This window comes from Anomalospiza imberbis, chromosome 13 (assembly GCF_031753505.1).
Source record: "Anomalospiza imberbis isolate Cuckoo-Finch-1a 21T00152 chromosome 13, ASM3175350v1, whole genome shotgun sequence".
Classification (NCBI taxonomy): Eukaryota; Metazoa; Chordata; class Aves; order Passeriformes; family Viduidae; genus Anomalospiza; species Anomalospiza imberbis.
The window spans coordinates 1,718,621-1,738,658 of NC_089693.1; the positions used below are offsets into that span (position 1 = coordinate 1,718,621).

At 50.7% G+C, this 20,038-nt stretch overlaps 1 long non-coding RNA gene across 2 annotated transcripts in view; it reads right to left on the minus strand.

Annotated features, from left to right (window-relative positions):
• Window positions 1-2,386: 2,386 nt before the first annotated feature.
• Window positions 2,387-20,038, minus strand: part of LOC137481665 (uncharacterized) — a 158,958-nt gene continuing 141,306 nt past the window's right edge. For both annotated transcript variants that reach the window (XR_011003585.1, XR_011003582.1), the window contains exon 7: window positions 2,387-2,856. This is a non-coding gene — a long non-coding RNA (uncharacterized lncRNA). The remainder of the gene's footprint in view (window positions 2,857-20,038) is intronic.

Genomic DNA, 20,038 nt, shown 5'->3' on the forward strand with positions numbered 1-20,038 from the left:
GGGGATGTGAAAATCATGATGGGAAAAAGAGAAAAAGAGAATATTGGCTTCGCTGTTTTGAGTCCGGACCAAAGGTAGCCAGAGGCACTCGTTGCTGAAGCACTGCAGCTCCATCTCTTTTTGTGTTGAAACTGCGTTTTGAGTGTCCCTGCTGGCAGCTGCCAGCAGGATCTGCAGGGCTGCTTTTCCAACAGAAAGCAGGATTAGGGAGGAAAGGAGCTGACCCTGGAGTCATTGGCACCGCTGGGTGTTCCTGAGAGCAAATCACCCCTGAATAGACACCAGGACACAATTTGGTCCAGCAAACACCCAGCTCAAACACCCAGCACAGGAGCAGGCTTTGCTGAGAGGGCAGATGGAGGTTGGAAGCCAGTCAGGTCTCCAGGGGATCTTCTCCATTCCATTGCCACACCATGGAATGAGAAAACCCCTCTCTGAGCTGGCACCCCCGGGCTTGGCCCTTCTGCTCCTCCAACTCTGCTGAGAAGCCATGTCTGTCCAGGAAAACACTGGCTCTGACATTCCAGGCTCTTGGGAGAGGATCAGGAGCAGCAGCTCCTTCCCCAAGGCTCTGTGGGTGTCAGCAGCACCTGTCCCTACTGCACAGGGATCCTGGCTGCCAGCACGGCCACTCCTGGGCATGCCAGGCAGCTCTGGGGTGCAGGTGCCCTCTGCAGACCCCTTTCCATTCTCTTGGAGCCAGGACTGGGATTTTCCATGGCTGGACATGCATTTCTGACACTAAACCCTGGCGTTTTGGTGAGCCAAGCCCTGGTGTAGCACCTGTCACCTCCCCCAGACAGGTCCCAGCTGAATTCTGACCTTGATTTCCCTCCTGAGATGGGGCATGGCTGCAACACCTCACTTCCCAGCCTGACCTGACACGCTGGCTCTTGCCCACCCTTCCCAAAATCCAGCCTGGCTCAGGGATGCAAAACTGACCTGCTGTGTGCAAACAGCTTCCCACAGCCCACCAGGCCATGCTGGGGTGACAGCAAGAGGATGGAGCCCTGACTGGAGCAGGCACTCCGCAGAAACTCAATTTTATAGAAATGAGTGGGGTTTAGCTGCCAGCCTCTTTGTGTTCAGCTGGTAAATGATTGATGCACAGTGACCAGATGTGCTGAACCCAGTCCAAACCAGCAACGAGAGAGGAGGAGTGTGGAGAGCTCAGCTGAGCGATTGCAGGAACCAAATCCCAGCAATTCCTGTCCCACTTCTCATGGGACCTTCCCTCTCTTCACTGAGCTCCACCAGCCCTGTGCTAGGGACAGCAGCTGGTCAGCACCAGCTCAGGACAAGTGAAATAAATTAATAAATTCCCACAGCCAGGTTAGGACAACATTTTTAGCTGCAAGTGCTGCCAACCCCTCCCAAAGGCACCTCCAGCTGAGGGCAGTGCCCATGGCAGTGACAGTGACCCAGCTGCCAGTGCCACCCTGTCCCTGTGCTCCCCAAACAGGTGGGACATGTGCAGGAGGACAGAGGGACAGCAGCCATCCCAACAGGAGCTGTTCCCATCATCATTAGCCAAACAACAAACGCTCCTCGTGCGGCCATAAAGCCAGGGTGGCATTTTTATTAGCTGAGGTTTCCTCCTTTCTTTCTTTTTTTTTTTTTTCCTTCTCCTTTTTTATGGCCTTATCCACAAATGCTGAGAGCCAGAGGGAATTATTTGTTGCTTACATTAAAGCAAGAAGCCCTCAGACCACAGTGCTACAACCACTCCCCGTATCATTATTTTCTTCTTTTTGGATTTATATGAAGCTCATTATTAAACCTGAGCTAACACAGACATCCTAACAAGGCACCCAGTGCTAATAACTGCTAAACAGCATTATTAATTATTGTAATTACAGCGTTTAATTGATGATATTAAAGAGAATACTTGCCTACTTTTCCAACAACAAAAAAAAAGATTCCACAAATGTAGCTTATTAACACGAATTCTATTCTTATTGGTAAAACTATTGTTAGATTTCAAAGACAGCAAGTTTGGTGCAGAAACAGCACCAAAAAAGACAGCATAAAAAAATGGCTCATGCTGGGATGATGGGACACGTTCCCAAACTCTGGTGTCCCTTAGCTGGGATGGGGATGGAGGGAGCTGAGCAAAATGAGGAATTCTGTCCCTGAAACCTGACAGCAGCAGCACTGATGGCTTTTAGGAGGGGCATAAATCCACATATTCCCGAAAAACGGTGCAGGCAGGTCCGTGCAGGCTTGGGGAGCCAGGATCACCTCTCCAAAGCGTGGTTCTGTGCAGTAGGAGGGAATGGGAATGGCAGGAAGCACCTCCAGGCTCCCCTGGGTCAGTTGTGGGTCCGATATGGGGCTGGGATCCTGTGACAGCCCCGATCCTCGCTGCCCCTCTTACGTTCAGTGGAATTATTCATGCTGAGCCCAGACACCCAAACGGCCGCGTAAACACCGAGCAGCGCTTTTAATTAAAGATGTGCCGAGATAAAAAGCTGCACAAACCAATTTTCAACAATTAAAAGTAATATTAGAGGCGTTTGTCTCCCCAGTCTGCATGTGTCCCGGGCAGCTGGGGAGCCTCGCTGCGTTTGGATGGTTTTTATCGTTGTCAGGACTTTTTGCAGCGATTCCCTGTGCAGGATGAGCCCGCGTCCAGACGTCTCTTTGCTCCAAAGAGTTAAGATTTCACTTGTCAGGCTGTTTTTGTTTCTATTCACATGTCAGCGCCTGTCATTTATTTAGTCAATGGGACATGTCCAAGGGATGGAGACAGACTGGGTTAGTCATTCTGACCGTGGGTCGCCAGTCACTGCAAACTGCCTGAGGTCATTTCCAAAAGCGCCAGGAACAATGAGAGGGAAGCTGGGCCCGGGAGACCTGCAGGAAACGCCGCGGAGATTAAAGACAGAGATAGTCCTTTGCAAAAGTACACTGGAGGAATGTTCCCTATGTTCTGTCAACAGAGTTTCTTCCTCGCTCAAGACTGTCTATTTTAAGTCTGAGCTCACACCAAAAATGGAAATCCTCGCTCAATGGCTATCAGTGGATCTTGGGTTTCTGGGGCTGCCTCAGCCGAGGAAATGAACCCTCCGGCTCGGCTGGAGCAGCTTCAAACAATCCCTCCTTGCAGCAGCTCTGTGCCTGGCTGAAGGATGGAGCCGGAGCCATGGTAGTGCCCTACAGCCCATGAACATCGTCCCCACGGGGTCCCCACAGAGCCCAGAACCACAGAACGGCTCAGCTTGGAAGGGACGCCGCTGGGGACATCTGCTCCAGCATCCCTGCTCGAAGCAGGGTCATCCCAGAGCACCTGGCCCAGGATTGCAGCCAGAGCTGGGCACTGGGAATGGCATCCCAAGCCCTCGTGGCAGCACGGAGCCAGGCAGGGCTGCCAGGCCCAGCCCGGGCTCCTTCCAGGACACTCCTGCTTTGGGGAAGGGACTGGAAAAGGGAGCGTTGAAACACGACCATAAATATTTGCTGCAACATCTTGGGCTGAGCTCAAGCCCCGTGACTGCAGATTTGGGGGAACGGGAAATTCCTCTGGCAGCCAGCTGGGCCTCGGTGCGGGGCTGAAACACAAGAGCAGTTTGAGGTACAGGGATGCACTTTTTGCTTTTTAAGCAGAATAGGCCAGGCCCTTACTTAACATATAAGGTACCTCTGGGTGTTTTGGAAAACACTAATAACAACCACATGATTGGTGTAAAACGCTGCCTTTTCCATCCAGACACACTATTGTTTTCAGATAAATACATTCCATCGAGCTTTTTTTTTTCCTATCCTGACTTTCTGCATGTGGCTTCTGCATCTCAGGAAGATGGGGATGGGGGTTTGACCACGGTGGTGGCCAAGGAGGAGCCACTGGAGCCCTCTGGCTTGGGAATTAGGGATGGGGGCTAAACCCTGCCCTCGGTGAGGGAACAAGAGCCAGAGCTATGGGACAGGGATGGAAGGGTGAGGAAAAGGAGCTGCACAGTAGATCTGTAGTAGTTTTTACCGAGGAAAGCAGAACATGCATTTTTTAGAACGCAAACATCCCTCACGGACACGCACGCAAACAACACGCAGGAGAAAACCCAAATTCCTCAGCGTGGTATTTATGAAGCCACTCGCAGACATGATACAGGCCAGCTCGGGGAGATTTCTGCACGTGTTGTTAAAGATTCAAATTACAGAGCAATTTGGAGCCTTTGAAGAGGCTGGAGCGGGCACTGTGAGCCCGGGGCTGCTGGGGCAGGGTCTGTCTGGAGATAACGCAGAGCCAGCGGTGACGGAGGCACTGGGGGAATTGGCTCTGCCTGCAGATAAGGGAAGCATCCTGCTTTGAGCACGGGGTAAACAACTTTTAATACACAAGTGACTTATCTGGAGAGTCCCACGGGAGGAAGTGGCGCTGGCCGAGGCTCCGTCTGTGCGCTGTGACACGGTGGGGACACCACACTGCCACGGCACCCAGGGGCTTTGGGGAGCCCAGGGGAGTCTGGGGAGCCCAGGGGGTTTGGGGAGCCCAGGGGGTTTGGGTTTGGGGAGCCCAGGGGGCTTGGGGAGCCCAGAGGGGTTTGGGGAGCCCAGGGGGTTTGGGTTTGGGGAGCTCAGGGGGTTTGGGTTTGGGGAGCCCAGAGGGGTTTGGGTTTGGGGAGCCCAGGAGGTTTAGGGAGCCCGGGGGGGTCCGGGAAGCTCAGGGGAGTTTGGGAAGCCCAGGGGGTTTGGGTTTGGGGAGCACAGGGGGTTTAGGTTTGGGGAGCCCAGGGGGTTTAGGTTTGGGGAGCCCAGGCAGTTTGGGGAGCCCAGAGGGTTTGGGGAGTACAGAAGGTTTGGTTTTGGGGAGCCCAGGGGGTTTGGGTTTGGGGAGCCCAGGGGGTCTGGGGAGCCCAGAGGTGTTTGGGGAGCCCAGGTGGATTTGGGGAGCCCAGGAGGGTCTGGGGAGTCCAGGGTGTTTGGGGAACCCAGAAGGTTTGGTTTTGGGGATCCCAGGGGGTTTGGGGAGCCCAGAGGGTTTGGGTTTGGGGAGCCAGGGGGGTTTGGGAAGCCTGGCTGCTCATGGGTGCGGGGGGTAAGGCTCAACCAGCTTGCAAAAGGGAACGGAGAGTGATGGATTTGTCTCTGGCAGAGGGACCAGGGCTGCTGGTCCACAGGTGGCCTCGTGGTTTCACAGGTAGGGATAGAGCCAGACAAAGGAAAAACCACAGAACAGCTGGGCAAAATCAGAAAGACTCCAAAAAGAGACTTAAACGCTCTTTCTAAACAAAAAACTGCCAACATCAATCATTTTCCCCACTAACAACACAGAATACTCGGTAAAATTCAGGTGTGTTTTCATTGATAAAGCCAGGAAAGCACTCCCAAGCTGGAGACAGCAAGTCCCAGTTGTTTCATCAGAGCTGGAGAAGGCTGGTTGTTTCATCATGGCAGGATAAGATTCGGGAGAAATAAGGAGATCCCAGGCACTCCCTCGTGCTCCCTGTGGAGCTGCAGGGTTCATCTCTGAGCTCTGACACCTTGCTGAGCATCACTCCCAGGCGGCACCTGGGGGGACACGGCCAAAGCCTCGGCCCTTTGTGGATTTTTGGGGAGGGGAGATGGAGTCAGGAGGGAGCAGGAAGAGCTGCTCTCCAGTTGAGAGCCTGATTTATGGCCGAGGCCTCAGGCAAATCCCTTACTGGCTTTGTGGTTTCATTTCCCCATCTCTACAATCTCTTTCACGGGTCATGTGTGAGGGGGAATTAACAGTCAAACTTTGTTTTTAATAAATATTTAAAGATTTGTCTCGTGTTTTATGGGTATTTCTGAATGATCTTCCTGCCCTTGCATAAGGGTCTCTCCCTGCCAGCTCTTTAATCCCAGCTCCTCTCCCTGGCGTGGAGCGATGCCTCTGCTGCAGATTTGGGCTTTCATTGAGTAACAATTAAGCTGCCTCAGTTAAATGTAAAAGCATGTGAAGAAAGTTTTCTGCTGCCAGATCAGTGCTGGGTGCCAGCAGCAACCTAAACTGAAAGGTTCCTCTGCAAAAACTCACCCAAAGCAGCACCCAGCACCCAGCAAGGAGCTCTGAGTGACCCCCAGCACACCAAAATTCCCCATTTATGTGTGAAGCACGGGTAAAAACTCTGTTTTCACCAGCCCAGCGTGATTTGGAAGTGAAAGTACTCAGGCTTTCAGAAAGCACTTGGGCTTGAAGCTCCTCTGAGCTGAGGCCAGTGGAAATTCAGTGTGGGTTTGACCCCAGCACTGTGCACGCTTTAGTCTCTGCCTGTTTATTGTTAAACTCATTAAAACCATCGGGGTTTTTGCATCTTAAGAGTGTTTTCTGACTTTGTAAAATATGTGGATGCTTAAGAAACAATCTGTGTGCAACTGTATAAATAGTGACTAAGGAGGAGGAATTCTGTGGTGTTCAGAGGGAGGGAAAGGAGCTGAGGAGCCTGTGGAGTAATGAGTTAATTTGCCTCCAGCCTACCTGGTGCCCAGCTCACCCTCCCTCCGACGTGGCTGCTGATGGGCCCTGTGCTCCTCCACCCAGATGAGTGATTTTCAGCTAAAGATTCAAAATTAGCTGTCTCAGACGTGCCCCAGCACAAGGTCGGTTGCTTCCTCACAATATGGATGTGGAATTTCAATGAGAAGAAATTCAAAGAATTTCAGAACGAAGCGTTTTGGCTCTTTGAGTTGAAATCATCTCCGTTTCTAACCGACACTTCATTCTAATTTTAAAAAGCTATAAAGTTTGGAGAGCAAATCCACCCATGCATTCAACCATCGTTTTTGTTCGAGCCCTCCTTTCCCAGAAAATAATCCGGTTTATTCAGAACTACAACAAAAATTTGCAACTGCCAGTGATCCGTTTTCATCCCAGATTTAATGTAATAAACTTCCTGGAAGTGCTGGAAGTTGAAGATGTCATTAAGTGGATACCTTGTACCGTCACCAAGATTCATGGAACTCCCCAGACTCATCCCAGGCTTCAGCAGCCCTGTTCAGGGGATGCTTATTCTCCTCTTGTAGGAGAATGATCCCAAGCTCTAAACCTGATGGGAGGCACTTGGCTGTCTGTCACAGGGGCACATGCTGAAATATGGCAGTGAAAAAAGCCAGCAATGCTCAGAGCACTGCAGAATCCCAGCAGAACGAGGCATGAGAGGAATATTTTATATTTAGGCAGAGGAGGGGGAAGGCAGGAGCTGGATGATGCTGGGGTATTCATGGTAAAGAACATTTCTCCCTGCCCTGGGAAAAGTTCCATGTTTTATTTTCCTGAGGAACAACTGTCTCCTGTGTTTCCCACCAGGTTGCTTATGATACAGAGCTGGAGCAATCCTACTTCCCCTTTCCGTGTCCTTTTTAGCCCATGTGGCTTCATTTGCCAGGATGGGAAGAAGATTTGGAAAGCATAAGCAAAACCCACAACATCAGTTACAAAAAGAAACAACTGGCTTAATGGCTGTACTTGGTGAATGGACTTTATGTGGGATATTGGGAAGGAATTCCTGACTCTGAGGGTGGAGAGGCCCTGGCACAGGATGCCCAAAGAAGCTGGGGCTGCCCCTGGATCCCTGGAAGTGTCCAAAGCCAGATTGGAGCATCCTGGGACAGTGGAAGGTGTCCCTGCCCACGGCAGGAGTGGAATGGGACGAGCTTTAAGGTCCCTTCCAACCCAAACCATTCTGGGATTCTGTGATTGTAAAGGTCTTTTCCAACCGAAACAATTCTAAGATTCCAGCCTCATCCTCCCAGCCTCTCCTAACTCAGGTCTCCTTTAATCTTTACGGTCTCTGGAGAAGAGCCTGTTCCTGCCTGCCTGTTCCTGGGGGTTGTTTTCCCCTGGATCTTCTGTCCCCCCTGTGCCCCTGCTCCACCTTCTCCCCATGCACTGGGTGAGGTGAGGAACCAGCAGCACTGATCCAAACCAACAGCAGAGGGGTGCAAAAGGATCCAAAATGAGGGCCCCACAAAACCTCAGGTTGAAGAGAGGGGGAAATGTTCCACAGCACTGCTGCACCTGGGCAAGTGTCAGTGCCCAGCACAGACCTGGCCAGCAGTGAGGGGAATCCACGGGTCCTGCTGCCCCCGAGGGAACCAGCACTGGGATCCCATCAGTGACACACTGTGCTGCTGCCTGCAAGCTCCCCCTTTGGCTCCCTCCGAGTGCCTAAAGCAGTGACCTGGCCAGGAGCAGACTCATTTTCAGCAGTCAGTCACATTTCGTCCCCAAATGCTCTCTCTGTCCCTGGGCCTGACCTCAGCACCCTGCTCCTGCCAGGGCTGCTCTGCCCTGGGTCTCCTCTCTCCATGTGTGAAGGTGGAACAATGCAGCTCTCGGAGCACCCCTCCAGCACGGAGGAGTGGGACATTGTTTTCTTTTCCTGTTTTGTTTTGTGTAGAATAACTCCCCTCTACGGAGTCACTTGGGCTCCAGAAACAGACTATTAATAAACTTAACTGCCTTGGGGAGCCCAAGCCAAACGCTGGCCTTAGAGGGGAAAAAATAAAATCTGCAATTGCACAGAGCCTTTTCATCCCTGTGAACCTTCTGAGGGACACGCAGCGATTATCCACCACGTCACCACGTCACTGCTGGCTCTGGGAGCCACCACAGCCCAGCCTGCCCGAGCTGGCCCTGGGCTGGATGAGCTCTGCAGGCACAGCAGAGGCTTTCTCTATGCTGGGGCTCTTTGGTGGCTTCCATCAGCTTGGTTTTGGTTCACCAATATATGGTCCTATGAAGGGGACAGGGGGTGGCCCTGTGGTTAAGGCACAGAGCTGAAGTCAGGGAGCTCAGCAGGAGGATGAGACAGTGCTTTGGTATCAAGGTTTTCTCTGCTGGCCCCACCAGGTTCTGCAGAACAAAAACTTTAGGTTTAAAAAGAAAAACAGCTCAATTATTTGGGAGTCCAAGGTCCAATTTAAGCAGCCAAGGGGGATGAAAACACAGCTGAAGTCTGTGCTCCCTGTTCAGTGTTAAATCTTACTCCAGGCACAGGATCAGACTCAGGCTGAAGCCACTTTGGATAAAGCCAAGGGTGTCCAGCAGCAGGAAACAGTCAGGGATCACAGGAAGAGGCTGAGAGTTATTTGGTAGTGGGTGAGATGATATTTAAAATATATGAGCACAACATCCAGCCTAGAGATGGGACCAGAGGTCCCGTGGAAGCACAAAAGGAAGAAAACCATGTGCCACATCTTTCTCCAAGTGATACTTGAAGCCAATGGAGTTGCTCTGGATCTGTGGTAGAGAAGCCAAAACCAGATTTTAGCACCAATTCTGGAATGGGATGCACACAGAACTGACCCAGGGCTGTAAGGCTGACAGAGAAGGGTGAGCACTGAGTCCAGGTGCCACACTGGTATGGATCTCCCAGACAACAGAGGGGCTTCGTTATTTTCCTTTAAAAAATTTATAAAATTAATAGAGCTCTGAAACAAGAAACAGCACAAGCCAAGTGTTCAATTTGCACTCACAAGCCACAAAACAGCACCTGCCCCCCACCCAACTCCCAAAATAAACTTGAGCCTAAAATTCAGTAATTTTTAAAACAGCAGGTCTCTCACTCAAAATCCCCAAATAACTACAGGTTTCACTTTCTTCCATTATCTCCAGCACCAAGGAAGCCTGGCAGCTTCCCTTCCATACAACAGCTGCCTCTCCTTGGCATTAACCTGCCCCCAGACAACACTGGGGTGGGTCACCTCTATTTGCCTGCCTGTCCTGGAATGAAATCAGTTTGCCCAGGATGAGGGCTGGTCCCTTCCCCTTCCCCATGATGACCTGTGCTTGCTCCTGGCCCTCAGAACTCCTTGCCCATGTGCTTCCCCTGACAGACGTGAGCGTGTTCCCCTGTCTCCCTGTGGATGAGGCTTTGCCTGATGTGCAGGGACTTGCTTTGGCACCATCTGATTAGCTGCTGTTAACATCACTTATCCTGCTGCAGTTTCTTCCCAGTGAGCAATGAAACATTCCTAATCCAGGCAGATTAAAGAGAAACACGTTTCATCATCCACCTCCCAGCTTCAACCACTCCATTAGAAAGCAAGAGGCCTTTGGGTTTGGGAATTGCTCACAGCTCCACCAGAGTGGAGCAACCCTGATGGAGACACAGCCTGACAGCTCCAGCTCCACGGGGAGGTTTGGCTGTGAAAACGATTTTCATGGTGCTTTACCTCAACCTGCTGCAGATGTTTTGTACCCGGGGTGAGCCCAGCCTGAAGTGCTGCTGCTTCCAGACACTTCCCAAGGCTTTCCACGCCGGGTCAGCTGCAGCCACTGCTGCTGTCCTGCCTCCTCCCTGGGCTCAGCCTGGGAAACCAGGAGATCATACCCAGCATGGCCTCACCCAGAACACACTTCCCGTGTTTTAACCCGCTCTTCTGAGCTTGTGGAGCTGCTCTCAGTGGGTGTGAGCACGTGCACACATTCCCCAACCATGGCAGGGGCTTTTAAACTCGTGGGTCAGTCACCACCTAATTTAGCTGTGCCAAAGGAGAGGGGCTCCATGAATATTCCAGCTGGGAGGAGAGCAGCCTCTGAGCACCACTGCTGGGGAAGGACCAACCTACAGCCCAGAAGATGTGACACCAAGGAATTTACTGGCAGGATGGAAATACTGTGTCAGAAAAAGCTGGAATTGGAAGCTGCGTTTTTGCTGTCACCCAGAAATCCCAGCACAAGGTAAAAATAGGGAGGAAACCAGAGCTTCAGTATTTCCGCTGCTCATGGGGCAAGCTATTTTTATTGTCACAATAAAAAAAGATTCTGCCTTGAGAGGTTTGGGGAGGTACCACTGGCTTTTTAAAACCTCTCTCTGTAAAGGGTGGTGACCACCAACCCCAGGTAAAACATAACAGTCTCCCTCCAGCCTTGATCTCTCCCCAGAGTTTCCCTTATCCTTTGTTTTGTCTGATCCCCTGACATTGTGCTCTTGGAACAGGGGCTCTTGCGTGCCTGCCTGGGGCACGGCAGCTCCTGTGCTCCAGCAGGACCCTGCTATAAACCAGAAACGTTCCCACTTTCCTGAGCCATGGCTGGATACAACAAAGCAAGAACAGAGGCAGCAGCACGGAGGAGCCCGGCCATGCTGCTCCGCTCTGCCACGACACTGAGAACCAATTTAGATTCAAACCAGGCTTTTCACTTGCCACCAAAATAAGCAACTTATGGAATTGCTATCCTCCCCAAACCACAGGGTTGTTTTAATGACCTTCCATTTAAGCATTAAGGAGTGAAATGTCTAATCCTGTCGAGTGTGTAAGAACGTGACTCATGCCCTCAGCGCTGTAAGCTGCCTCCCTTTTGGCAGCTGCTCTGTACAGCAACGAGAGCAGCCTCCAAAATGGCAGGGCTTGCATCTGCTCACCTGGAATGAGAAATAAACCCTAACTGCAGGTAAGACCTCATTTCATGTGTGTGTGCAATAATATTATTCCAGTTGCCAAGCAGCAAACAGGAGGTGCAGTAAAGGACAGAGATAAACCCATGTGAACAAGGGTGTGCTCTCAAAGTCACTGAATCCTGGAAGGGATCTTAAAGCTCATCTTATCCCCATGGGCAAGGCACCTTCCACTATCCCAGTTTGGGGCTCCAAACCCCATCCAACCTGGCCTTGGACACTTCCAGGGATCCAGGGGCAGCCACAGCTTCATTCCTTCATATGGGGGGTTTATCTGATTGTGCTGGGTTTACCTGATCTCGACCAGTGGTTAAGACCAAGATCTGCTCTGTCTGAATAAAAAGGGAAAGGTGATGATTTGAAGTAAATATGAATTCAAACCTCATAGAAATCCCTGACTGTCCTACTCCTGGCAGCCCTGAGCTTCACACCGGGCAGCAAATGGACAATGTGATGGGAGAGAATGTGGCTGTGATCATCCCCTAGGTGGGTGGGTTCTGCTGATGGAAAAGGTGATGGTCTTCAAGTCAGCTCTTTAAATTGACCTGTGATTTAAACAGTGAACAAACAAGCAGGAACAACCCATGGCTGTGTGTCCACCTGCTTCTGTTGTTCCTGTAACCACTTGTCTGTGCACACTGCAAGATGTTACTGGGGCAATTAATGGGGTGAGCTCGCCCCTAATGGGTTTTTTCATCAGCAGAACCCAAACCACTGAGCCCTCCCTTGCAATTCTTCGAGCAACACAGTTGCTGCTTTAGTCTTCCAGCTGAAAAGGGATAATTGCAGTATCAAGGAGAGCTCTCAAGATCTCCCAGGAGATGTTCTGGAGCTCGCAGGATCAGGTCCTAAGCATGCATGATTCACTGAAATAAGCAGTGGTCTGCATGTTTAAACTTGGCTTTTAAATTGGCTCCCAGAAATGAAGGGCCCACACTCCCTGCAGCAGCACCATCCAACAGGATGTCCCTAATAGAGGTGGTTGGAACCTCCTTCAAAATGAATGTTGAAATTCCAAACTTGCTTCTAAAGCCTGGTTTAGCACAAACAGAATTGCAGCTCTCAGCAGGCATGCAAAAAAAGCATTTGTATCTCTTTTTCCTTTCTCTTTTGGCTCTTTGGCTGGAGGAGGTGATGCCCAGACCCAGCCAGCCATGCACAGGACATCAGGGCTAGTGCCACCCACCAGATCCCCAAAATCATGTTCCTTTCCTTTTTATGTTAAGCAATGCTTTGCACCTGAGCTGTACCCACTCAAACACCTCTAGCTTCACGCACCTTGCTAAATTACCAGCTAAAAGAAATCAGGAGCAACCTTAATGTGAAATCTGACAGTCACCTCACTGCAAAATTACTGGTGTAGCTACTCCATGGAAAAGACATGAAAACCAAGGCAGTTTTAAAAAGAGACAGAGGAAGCACAAAGGAAGAGAAGAACAAAACAATCCTCAAGTAAATGCACTGCAATGAGCCCAGGGATGTCATTTATGAAGTGCAGCATTTGCTGTGAATGTCACCCCTATTTTTTCTTTCTGTTTGAAGATCACTTCAGTTAAACTGAATTTCACACCTACTCCATGCAACATCTGGCTTTGTGTCTTGTCCACCCTTCCAGCTGCCAGACAGGAGACCGCTGGCATCCCTGCCCCAGCTGCCAACAAAGGCCTGGCACCTGGATTTAGGGATTTCAGGCTAAGGATTTTCTGTAGGAGGCTCTTCTGCGCCGACAGTTATGAATCTCCAGGGCTGTGTAGACACTTCTATCAGTGCTGGCCATCACTCAAATCCTTGCAAACAATGACTAACAGGAGCCCACACATGGCTCTGAGGGAGCTGTGCTCTCCATCCTGGCTGTGGCACACGTGTGAGGTCGAGAGACCATTGGGACCAACAGGAGGTTCCTTCAGACCCAAAGAACTCCCACTGTGGTGTTACCCACTGCTTGGCACACACGTGGGAATCCACTCTGCCATGGCAACACCGTTTGGAGCACCCAAGCTGAAAAGCCCAGAGGAAACTTGGGTCAACATCCCCACGGTCTGGTCACGCCTCCGATGGCAGCTCTGACAGCCTGTGAGTCACCCAGAAGAGATTAGAGGAAAGTTCCCCTCTGTTTTAATGAATGAATAAGCTCTAAGGTTTTTCTAGGGTGTGGAAAGAAAGATAAGGCTTAAGGAGGAAATGCAATTGTCTGTGGAGCCTTCAGGTCTACCAAGTGCTTCCAGCACGCTCCTGGAAACAGCTGGCGTTTGATCCTACAAATTATTGGGTGCCTTTGCATCATGTTCTGGACTAACTGGAACCAGTGTACCCAAGGTTCAGGTTGCAGTGCATTTCACTGGGGAGGGTTTCTAGGTTTTATGAAGGTCATCACCCACTGCCAAGTGCTAAAAGACTTTAGAAGGATCATTCACTTGAGCTACAGCATGAAGGGAAGCTAACGGTGGGAAAAACTCTGCTGAGCCTAGCTAGATCCCTGGAAGTCTGCAGAGACAGCTGTAGCACCAGGAGCATCTCCCACATGCCCCGAGTAAAGGGCAGGGACAGTCTGAGCCTCTATTCCAGCTCCCCAGCAGCAGCAGAAAACCAGTGGTGGCCGCACAGGGTGAGGCAGCTGATTTTGCTGGCTTACCCCTCAGAAGTTTGGATGTTATGTGGCTGGGAAGGCCATGGAAGGGCATCTCTTGGGGTCTGTGCAAGAGGTTTGTGGGCCAAACCAGCACTACAGGTAAGCAAGACCCTGCTCCACTCCCACCACAGAGCTCAGGGCTCAAACAGGATCAGCCTGGAGCTCCATCACGTCCATGCTGAAACCACCTTCCCTGTGCCTTGCAGAGGCCTTGGAGGGCTCAGCCCACCAGTGCCAGGGGGCTGCTGACCTGCCAGGGCACAGATCTCCCACAGGGACCCTTGAATCGCTGCTTCTGTTTCTTGTTTCACTCTGAATTTCCTTGCTGTAGCTTCTACTCTCACTTGTGAGATCGCACAGAAAAAGGTTGCAGGATTTGGATTCAAATTTGTATAGAACATTTGGTTCAAACATATTTAAAATACTTTGAAAACTGAAGCTGGAGCACCCTCTTGGAGCACCCCTGAGTGGGTCCTTCACTGCAGGTCATTTTCATCTCTTTCTATCTCTCCTGTGGGCAGGGGTTTGAGGTGGGTTATCCCACGGGGTGTGCTGTGGCCAGGCAGGCTCCCACCTTGAGGAGCCTGGAACACCAGCAGCATCCAAGGTCTTCTGCTGCCATCGTGTCTAGAAGAACTCAGGAAAAGGTTCCAGCCTGGGCAGGCACCAGGAGCTGTGTGTGTGGCTGCCACAGGATCCCTCTCACTGAACTTTTGGACTCCTTGCAGTTTGAAACTATAAATTATCCCTGTTCTGGCCCCTCAAGATGCCTGTGAGAGATGCAGCCAGGAATGCTCAAGTTCACCCACTGGGGAAACGTCGCGTTACGTGAAGATTGCAGCCTCCCCCCCTTATCTGGGAGGCAGCTGATGAAGGGCCTGGCGTCAGTCTGGCAACTCTGATGGCTCCCATTTAGCACCACGAGAGAGCTGCCTATCAGCAGGACGCTGGGGCAGATAGCAGGCAGGACTATCTAATCACATACCTTTTGCATTAGTGCTGCCATATATTCCTTCCATTTACAATCCCGAGACTGGGCCCGCACTGAATTTTCACAGGAATGAACTGTCAACAACCCCATCCTTCCCAAGGCCTAAAAATGGGAGCTTTATCACAGAAGCCAGTAGACTTCTTTTCTTAGACTTCCAGGCAATGGCCGGAGCAGACTTGGAGCCCCCACGAGCGAGACATTAAGGAGACCTTTTTGAGATAACAGCAGTTCACTTGGCTCTCTCAAGAATGCCTCATGGCTGTTCCTTTTCAAAGCAGAAGTAAGGAAACCAGCTCAATTAGAGCATATCAAGAAACTTTGTGTCTCCTGGTTTGTTTACCTTTTATCAGCGCTCTTAATATGCTTTCCTGCTTTTCCAAGGGGAGTAGGAGGACTTTGCTTTGCAAGATCCCACTAGAAAAATCAAGCAAGAGGCAGTTTTTTAAAGTAACAAATCAGAGTTAAAAACGGCAGGGCAAACTTTCTGCTCGCTTGATGTTTCAGTGCTTTTGGGTGCGTGATTAAGTTTCATTTTGCAGAAGGAGATGGTTGTGCTCAGCACACGTTGCCAACCTATAATCTCTGGGGTCATGTTTAAATAGTCTGTGCAACCATTAGTTCCTCTGCGAGCCAAATGCACATTAGGACTTGTCCTAAATGAAGTGCCCATGAAACATCCTCTCCAAGAATGGCATCTCACAACATTTTTCCAAGCCAAGCCCTGACTCGGCAGCAGACTCAAGTTCAGCAGCTCTCGGAGCCTACATTATGCCATTAATTGAGGCCATAATTAACAACGGCCAAATCTCACAAAAATGCCAAATTAGATTTCACTTGAGACAAGCAGATGTATTTGGGATGACTGGAGCAGGCCAAACCCTGCCTGCCACTGAAGCCTGGGAGTCTGGTCACAGACAGAGAATCAGATTTGCAGCCTTCACATGACTCAGCTCTCCAAGCAGGAATGAGAAGCTCAAATCCCAGAGATCTGGACACACAGTTCCCTGCAGTGCTTCTGAAAATACAGATTTTCTTTTGGAGGTCAGTTGGTTCATTCTACATTTATATAAAAGCTTTTGTGCCTCCTGCACCCCTCGCCTTCTGCAAGTGAGGTGAGCTAGAACCCTGCCTGAGCCCTGCACTGCCACACAGATCCCTCTTTGTGCTGAGAAGGGAAAACAATAACAGGAAAAAGAGACAAATCCTTCATTAAAATCTGGTTTTAATCCACTGAAAACCCTAGATAAATGTTCAGAGGGTTTTTATATTGCAGTGACTTTGTTCCCACCTGCTGCATCCCAGCACCACCCTGAACTGTCCAAACCTTGCTTTGTGACCTCTGCTTGCCTCCATGGCGTTTGGAACTTTACTGATTCCCCTTTGGGATGGTTTAGGACAGGGGAAACACAAAGTTTGGCCAGTAAAGTCCAGCTTCCAGCTACCTCCATGTGTAACTTAGGGGTTGGGCTACTAAACATCCCGTCTCACCCTGTCCCTCCAGAAAACTAATTTTACTCATTTCCCACTGGGAGATAAAATGCAGGTCTGCTCCCATTCCAGAGTTCTTTGGCTGAGACACAAATAGCTTTGGAAACACTCTTATCTGTGCTCAAACATCCTTTCAGAAAATGCATCAGCCTGCAAAGGGCTGTCCTGGTACCAGAGAGCCTCTTCATATGAAAAATGGAAGCTCAGCCCACAACCAGATCTTGTCAAGGAGATTTGCTTTCCTCTTAACACCAACATCCCACAAACCCAGAGGGAGGAACATCCCTGTGCAGGAGAAGCCTTTCACAAACCATCCACCCTGGAAGGAACCTGCCCACACATTCTGGGGGCTCCTTAGCAGAAGGAGGATTTTGTCCTGCCCATGGTCACAGCAGGGTGATGCTGCACCCCCAGCACAGCCCCAGTTCATCTCCTGCCTGGAGTGCTCCTGTTACCCAAGACAGCTTCCCTGAGACCCCTTGTTTTTATTGTGCTTGACATTTTTTATGGTTCCTCTAACCCAGGCACAGGCTCGGCTGAAAACAAGCCAGGCTTGATGAAAGCAGGAGCGGTTCGGAAACGTGGGCAAGTTGGAACCTGGGCTGGAGCAGCTCGGGGCTGGCTGGGACATCCTCGGGAGGAGCCCCCTGACCCTGACCTCCCTCTCCTGGTGGTGACACTCGGCTCACGTGGGTTTGGATTGCACAAGCACAGCTCTGGCACCGCTGCTGGAGAGGAACCAGCCCTAACTCCTGACACATCTGCTGCCCCAGGACACTCACACCCTGGGTGCCTAAAGCATTGTATGTATTTCTGAGGGAAAAGAAAGAGTTTGGCTTTGCACAGCAGTAACAGTGAAATCCCAGCACACCTCTCTGCTCCTGCCCTCCGTGCCAGCCAAACCCGCTCCTCACACCTCTGCAAAGGGGCTCTGGGACCTGGCAGGGACGGCTGCCGGCTGCCAGCTGGGTTTGGGTGACTGTCTCACCAAGCCAGGCTTGGTGTGAGCTGCTGGCTTGGGCTGTGGAGCCTGTCTTGGCTCCTGCCTCTGGGAACCCCAGGATTTCCTCTCCTCACAGGGAGCGATGGGAGCTCAGGGGCTGCCAGTGGCTTGGTGAGCCCCCATCCTCACCTGCTTCTCCCAGGCTCATCCCTAGCCTGTCCCAGGCTCATTCTCATGGCAAAGGAGCAAGCAGGGCCACCCCAGTGCAACAGAGATGCCTGCAGGGTGGATAAGGGGATAGAGGAGAGGCAGAGGCTCCTCATGTCCCTTGCCCAGCCTTGCACCGGGGACGGTTCATGGCACAGGTGCTGCCACCCAAGGGAACAACTCATTCCTGATGGCTCCCAGTTCCTCTGCCTCATGGTTTGCCTGATGGCTCCCAAATCTCCTGTGCTGTGGAGCACCAGGAGCCCCTTGCAGACATCCCCAGATGAGCTGCAGGCTCCTTCCCATGGCCTCAGGGTCAGCGGCGCTGCCGTTTGGGACCCACGGCTCTGCTGTTGTGGGGATGGATTTCCACTGGCCCTCGCTCTACACTGGTGTCTTTAAAGGCTGACACGTTGCAAAAGAGGAACAAGATGTTTGCAGCACACTATCAAACCTCAGTGGCTTCATTTATCCCCCCAGGACTGGTGCAAATGGCCAAAGAGATAGCGAGGAGCCAGGCCCACTGCCCTTGGCCCGGAGCCCAGAGAGCATTTTCCATCAGCTCTGTTTAGGAGTTGTCTCCCCACAACATTCCGTCTACCTTTGTCCTTTGACAGAAAGACACTTTTCCAGTATTCCTGGGGTTAATCACTCCAGTGCTGGCATTTTGGTGGGACAGTTGTTGCTGTCCCCTTGCTCTGGCCCACAGGAACGCAGCGGTGCTGCAGCACGGTGGCTGCAGGTTGCAGCCCTGAATAATCCCTTAAAATCTACAGGATTTCATACAGAAACAGCAGATTTTCTTTTTTCCTTCTTTCATTTAATAACATGGGCAAACTTGCCTGGATCACCCACTGCTCTATTTACAGAAGTTCTATTTATTGACAGCTACCTCCCTTGCACACCCTCACTGCACACCCCCCATGTCTCCTCACATGTTTACGCCCCCAAAAAATAGAAGGGGATAAAAAACCCTTCTGCACTACATGAAACCCATCATTTCACTCACTTAATGGAACACATTTTCACGTGCTCTGAAGCTGGAGGCTGCTTTTGCTTGGCCATATTTTTCATGCGCTCCGTTTCCTTATCACACCATATAATTTTCAGACGAATGAAAATCTGGGCTTTCACTTGCACAAACACTTGGACATGAAAACCTGGTCATTGCCAACTCTTACAATCATATCCTCATAGCTGATGGGGTTTGTAAGGCCTCGGTCCCGGGAGACCTGTGAATGTACCAGAATCTCAACTTTCTTCTTTTTTTCAGGAGTCATTTTCTGGCCTTGATGGTTCCAAAGAACCCCAGGAACCCAAATAATGCCAAAGGTAGAAGTCAGAGGAAAGAACTCCCTTGTTACAATTTAAAAGAACATGCGTTTGCTGGAGTTTTAAGGGAATCTTGTGAGCTGGGGTTGGCAGAGGTTTGGGAACACAGCACAGGACCCTGCTCCAGCACCTCCTTTGGAAATGGAGTCCAGAGCAACACCCTGCTGGGGGCTCTCACCCTGGGCAGTCCTTCACCAAGGACTCAGCATCACCCTTTCCAGGCTGCTTCTCAACTGGTTACAAAAACTAAAGATGCATTGTATGTACAGGCTGCCTCTGCCAAGAAAAATAAACCCAAGAGATGCCTTTTTTTTTTTCCAGGCACTCGCAGGCAAACCAACCCAAATATTAACAATCACTGTGTTAGACCCCAACTCCTGAGAAATAATAAAACAAGGTGACACTGTAACCCTGGGCCTTAAATCATGTGAGTAATGCACTCCTGTCCATCTGCTGCTTTCCATCCCAAAGCAATTAATAGACAAGTGTTAAGACAGAAAGTAATAATTCCAGGAAGTAGGACAGTTAATTTTTATGAAAGACTGAGGTACTGTTTGCTTTTTTCTGGTGGCAAAAAAATTCATTGCTGGTGGTGGCAGGGGGAATTAAAGGTCAGTGGTGCCTCTGTTGCAGCCCATGGGCAAAGGGCTGTGGAGGGTGCAGGATGCAGAGCTCAGGGTATCTGTCCTTCCATCAGTGCATCTCCATCTACGTTTGACAGATCAGCATCACACAGTGGGGGCTTCTAAAATAAAGAACACACCCCTGGGACCTTCTAATTAATTGCTGTAGGGCAAAAAATTGCAGAGGAGATTTCACAGATGTGCTGGTCTCGAGGATCTGTCCCCAGCTTTACAACTTTGCTCAGCTTTTCCTCAAAGGAAAAGCAGAACCAAGGAGATCAGAACGCCAGGGGCTCAGCACATCCATTTTCCAGCCTGTCTTTCCACACACAAAAGCCCCAGAAAGTCCCTTCCTGCTGCCACACAACTCTTTGGGAGCTGAATCTGCTTGCTCAACTCCTGGAGAGTAATTGCAGGCTAATAACATGCGCTGGCATGTGGGCTGGGATGTGAAGTATGTGT